The sequence below is a fragment of the Cupressus sempervirens genome, chromosome 8 (genome assembly GCF_028749045.1).
Source record: "Cupressus sempervirens isolate cs-2001-9-10 chromosome 8, ASM2874904v1, whole genome shotgun sequence".
Lineage (NCBI taxonomy): Eukaryota > Viridiplantae > Streptophyta > Pinopsida > Cupressales > Cupressaceae > Cupressus > Cupressus sempervirens.
In genome coordinates, this window is record NC_143125.1 from 351,668,029 (window position 1) to 351,674,028 (window position 6,000).

The window sequence follows — 6,000 nt, forward strand, 5'->3', positions numbered from 1 at the left end:
TAATTTTTCATTTGCTAAAATCAAGAAATGATAGGTGATACGAAGTTTGTTCTCAATGCATGATAGATCTAATAAGTTCTTGACCATGCCCTGCTCTTGATTGGTTCTAATACATTGTGTTGCTGCCACAATAACATAAATTGCACAATCACCACACATTAATCTTTCAATCCCTTTATAGTTCTTATAAGGCGGTGGAAAAATCCTAAACGTGTTATCTTTAATAGACTCCAAAAGCAATTCAAATTCCATGAGCGAATGCTAAAACCTTGATTTATGTGCCTTGATGTCAGCCTAATCACAACTAACCATGTTGACTTTTCTACAAATGACAAAGTTTATGGGTTTGTCAAGTCTATAGAAGTATACTTTGTTGGTTGCTTGTTCTTCGTAGTGTGACTTGTAGACTTCATCAAATCTTCACCCCTATTGAATTTGTGGTAGATATTCTTTCACAAGTCAATTCACATGCATGTGATAGACATCTTGTAAATTTGTCATCATAACTCATCAAACATATTATCCCTCATCCAATTTACAACATGTGACTATATTTTACCCAATACACTCTACACCTAACCATTCTAAATACTTTTACCACTAACTTCTAGCTTTCACAAGATATGATACAATGAAAATACCAAAGTAGTCGCAAAAAAAATCAAACATGCACACATGCACACATGCAACACTTTAACATGTATTTTTCATGTAGAAACCCTTGGGTAGAAGGAAAAATCACAGTGGGAATTAGTACCCACAACTCACTACTGCAGTAATAAGTTGCCTTGTTAGGAGCATTACATCCACCCAGTTAAGGGTGTGACCAGTTAATAATATTTAACCCTATTAGGAGCTTACAATGAAGATATGTAAGGATCTACTTGGTTAAGGGATTTAAAATTCCTGAGAGTCATGTTGTTAGTGGATTTGTTTTTCAAGCACACCTTGTTAGGAGTGACCCTATTAAGGAATTTAACTTGTCAACTTGCTAAAATCAACAAGTGATAGGTGAGATGAGGTTTTCTCTCAATGCATGCCAAATTGAATAAGTTCCTGACGAATGCCCTTCTCTTGATTTCTTCTAACACATTGCACTCCTAACACAATAACATAAATTGCACCGACCATCACTACACATTAATCTTTCAACCTCTTTTAGATTGTTCTTGAAGTAGTGGAAAAATTCTAAACGTGTTATCTTGAGTAGACTCCAAAAGCAATTCAAATTCCATGAGTGAGCGCAAAACCCTTGATTTATGTGCTTTTATGTTGGCCTAATCACAACTAACCACTTCGACTTTTCAACAAAAGGCATGAACTTTATGGGTTCACCGGATCTATACAAGTATACTTTGTTGATTGCCGCTTTTTCACAGTGTGACTTGTAGACTTCATCAAATCTTAACCTCTATTGAATCTCTGGTACATATTCTTTCACAAGTTGAATCACATGTGTTTGATAGACATATCCTATAAATATGTCATCATAACTCATTGACCATATTGTCGCTGATCCAATTTACTACATTTGACTTTATTTTACCCAATACACTCCACACTTGACCTTTCTAAATGCTTTCACCACTAACTTCCAAAAACCTAAATACTTTCACCTCTAATAAAAAACCTAAATACTTTCACCACAAACTTCCACAAGATATAACATGCAATACAAATAATAGTGTAGTAGCAAAGTAAATAAAAAATCCACATGCAACACTTCAACACATTTTTCATGTAGAAAGCTTTGCTCAGAAGGGAAAATCATAGTAGGAATTAGTACCACAAATTCTTATGATTGTAGTAATAAGTTGCCATGTTAGGAGCATTTCATTTACCCTGTTAAGGGTATACCTAGTTCAAAGTATTTAGCTCTATTAGGAGCTTACAATGAAGACAACAAGGGTCTACCCAGTTAAGAGATTTAGAACTTTTGAGAATCACCTTGTTAGAAGATTTTTCTTTAGGCTTGTTAGGATCTTGCACACTCTGTTAGGAGCGACCCTATTAAGGAATTTAACTCATTAATATGCTAAAATCAACATGTGATAGGTGATATGAAGTTTGCTCTCAGTGCATTGCAAATCCAACGAGTTCTTATCCAGTGCTCTTTTCTTGATTACTTCTAAAACGTTGTATTGTTACCATAATAACATAAATTGCACCAACCACAACCACACATTTATCTTTCAATCCCTTTTAAGTTGTTCTTAAGGCGATGAAAAAACTCTAATTGTGTTAACTCTATGTAAGATTCCGCCCCTTAATCTAATTGAAGAAATCAATTTTCGACTCTTCGTATTTTAACAAATAGTTGGTATGCAAAACTGGATAATGAACATGCTAATACTACTGCTTGTATTTATTCTGTGTTTGTTATCAACATTTTAGTAAATAACTATTTCGCACATTAACTTATTGTCCCCAAAGAACTTGCAATAATGATGGCTTAAGAACACTAATTAGTATTGAATATGTAGTCTCAATTTAAATAATGACAGAATGCTTGTAATTTTATATGTAGGAAGATTAATGGAATGAATTCCTACACATATAGGAAGCTACTGTGACAGACTGACACATATGATAATAAGACTGGATAATTTTGTATACACCCGTTTTCACCAAAGGAGGTTACTGCATGTTGGAGTAGTATGCATTTACTGCTACCGTGCCACGTCCTTGTTAATGTCGTGAACTAGTACCGACCTTGGTTCCGGATGTTGCATCCATAGCATCACCTAAGCCACGACTTGTAAAGTCTTTGCCACATGTATGAATGGCAATGCAACTTCATGACATACTTGAACAAGAGTCACAAAACTATGACTGTCTACTACCCACGTCATTGTGATTGTCTTCCTCTTCCCACGTAACAATGTTGTCTAACTCGACCCTTTTGTCATGTTGGTTTGTGAGTCGACTGTTACCCCTACCTGCGGCCTTAACTCTATTCACTATAGTGGTACCATATACCAAAAACTTATGTCCAAGAACCTTACTCCTGCTGATTATACCCTATCAATTTGCCGTACACCTCAAAGGGGCTTCATACTGCCTTCCAGCTACTACACCAAAGTTATGCACAAACCAAGCCAATCGACTATGGAAATAATGCACTAATACTGTCAATCGATTATTATCAAATGTGGAAATTGATGGATCACTAGTATTCGACACTTTACATACTTGAATCTGATGTAATCTCAGAAGGAATAGTAGGGATATGTCCAGGCTTCCAAACTTCTTAAGGGGTTTCCTCCTTAAGAGAGCACAATCACATTTAAGCAACCTATTTATATTATATCAATATCATAAATCATCTTGCAAATCCCAATGTAGATACTTGCTTTTATAACTTCGATGTGAGGGGAGATGTAAACAACTAGGCAATGTGGGATAAAAGCTTATTTTGTCTTTTAGTCACTTAAGTCATTTTTGTAATAAAGTGACTTTAAATGATAAAGTACTTTATAAATCAACTTAATAAAATAAAGTGATTTAACCTTAGGAGTTCTCACTTAAATATCTCCCCCAAGGAAATCAAATAGACTTATGTGATTGGTTCACATCTTCAAAATAAATGTTGTTAGCCTACTCGAATGGAAAGATAGACCAACAAGGCACCCTTAGGTCTAGCACAGAGAAGGGAACATTAGAATCCTCTCTTTATCGAGATTGCTTGCCCTCAAGCAATCTTAGTGCCGAATGATGCAGGATTGATTCACCTTCCCAATTGAAATCTTTATTTGGCAAATCCTTCCAACAAATTAGATACTCCCTGATGGCCTTGTTACACAGCTTCCTTTCTCTAACCTCATCACCTCTGCTGGAACTAATACTACCTTTCCTTCCACATCAAGTGGGGCCAATCCAATGGAGGGTACTTGGTGCAGGATCACCCTCACCAAATCTACGTGATTAAAAGGTCTCCTAGGCCTTCAAACCTTGTGATTCTAGCATATTTGATTATTAGGCTCTTTCTTTCTATGTTGATCCTGTTTGTGTGATCCTTGAACAATTTTGGTGCTTGCATAAACCAGTTGTATCATGAGGTCACAAGGATCTATTAGTCTTCTAGGGTCATGTTCAAAGGTCCTAGGGTGTGTTAGACTCATTTAGGGTCATGTTAGAATCATAGGATCAAATTAATTTGAATAAATCTTGTAATGATGCAATACGCACATTACATAACTAAACTTTTGTTTGGTAATAATTCCCCCCAGTGGTCACAACCTTCAAATTTCGGTTGGATCAGTTGGGGGAAGGTCTTCATAAGCCCTTTCGATCGAGTGGAAGACAGATCAGATGTAAGATTGGCTTTTGAATCAATAAAATCAACTGCTTTCCTTATAAAATTTTCTATTTCTTTTGCTTTTTGTATGGGTTGTACAAACATGATTGATTGAAGGGTTAGACATTGGTGATGCTGAAGGAGTTCTCTTTCATTTGAGCCTACTTTGAGCCCTTGAAGTGGTAGAAAACGAAAGTTATAAGCTTTTTTGTAAAATCTGTCTGCAAACCCTTACTACCTAGGGTTTCAGATTTAAATGGCAATATCTCCCATTCCGTCTTGTGGAAAAATTTGATTCTCATGGAAATGAGAGATATGTGGGTGCATTATAAGATTTTGGTGGTTTGGTACAAGGAGCAGTTGGTGGCTATACGCAATAAGCAGATTTGAGTTGGCATCTCTATGTGAGAACTCGTTCAATGACTGTAATATCAACAAATGCACGCATTAGGGGTTGAATCTGTCCATAAAACTTTGGAATCTTTCCATTTATGTCCTAACCTGACTATCCCTCGCATTGATTTTGTCCTACACTCCCAATGTCTAGTACTTCCTTTGTAAATCAGACCTAATAGGGGCAATTAGGCCTATTATGAACTGCTGTTTTGGAAGGCTAGAATGTGGTGCTAGAACCTGTCCTCTTGGGATCATGTACAACTCAATAAAGGGTATTGAAAACTGTAATTTGTTCTTGGGGTCCTTTGGGAGTTTTTGCATTGAGAGTACAAAATTGTCTTGAGAGGGCTACTAGGCCTTGCAGCATTTTTTGGGACATAATTTGAGAGTTTGGTCTGACATTTTGCAAGAACGCTGTTGGGCATTGGATCCTAAACCTTTAGATTATGAGTTCAACTCCTATCACATTGGTAAACTCAAAAATTGTGAATGCACCATTTCCAAGTGAAAAGCCAAGTTTTGCTAAACTTGAGTCACATGAACTAGCAATGGTCTTTTGATCACACCTTCATACAAAGGTGTAAAGTTTGGGTGTTATGCCATTCAAAGTTGGATTAGTGATCAACAAAACCTAGGAGTTCCTCAAAGATTAGATTTGGTCAACCCCACCTCTGCATCAGTACTACATGTTGACCAATTGCTTTCTTGAGGCAAGAAATGTGGAAAATGTTATGAATTCTACTATCATCTGGCAAGTCCAGCTCATAAGTGACCTCCCCAACCCTCTAAGTAATGCGATGGGGATCATAAAACCTAGGCTGAAGTTTTTTAGACCCACTCTTCTTCAAGGAGCTTTGCTTGTAAGGTTGGACTAGATGAAGATAAACCATGTCATCCAACTCAAAACTCCGCTCTGTTCGACAATGATCAACATACATCTTCTGCTGATTCTAAGCTTGTAGAATGTTCTCTCGAAGATATTTGAGAATGTCCTGCTGATTCTGTAACCAATTCCTAGCTAGTGGTGCCCTACTGTCCTACAAAGCTAGATCGATGAACGATAAAGGATCGCTTCCATAGAGAGCTCGAAATGAAGTCATCTAGATGGACATGTGGTAGGAGTTGTGGCAATACTCCCCTAGATATACCTATTAACCCAAGCTCTTTGGTGCGCTGCTACATAGTTCCAGAGATAACCCACCACCCATTTGTTTACTATCTTAGTCCACCCATCTGTTTGGGGGTGGTAACTCGTGCTAGGTGTCAACTCTGTACTTGCCAAATGGTGTTGAGAAACTTGCAATATC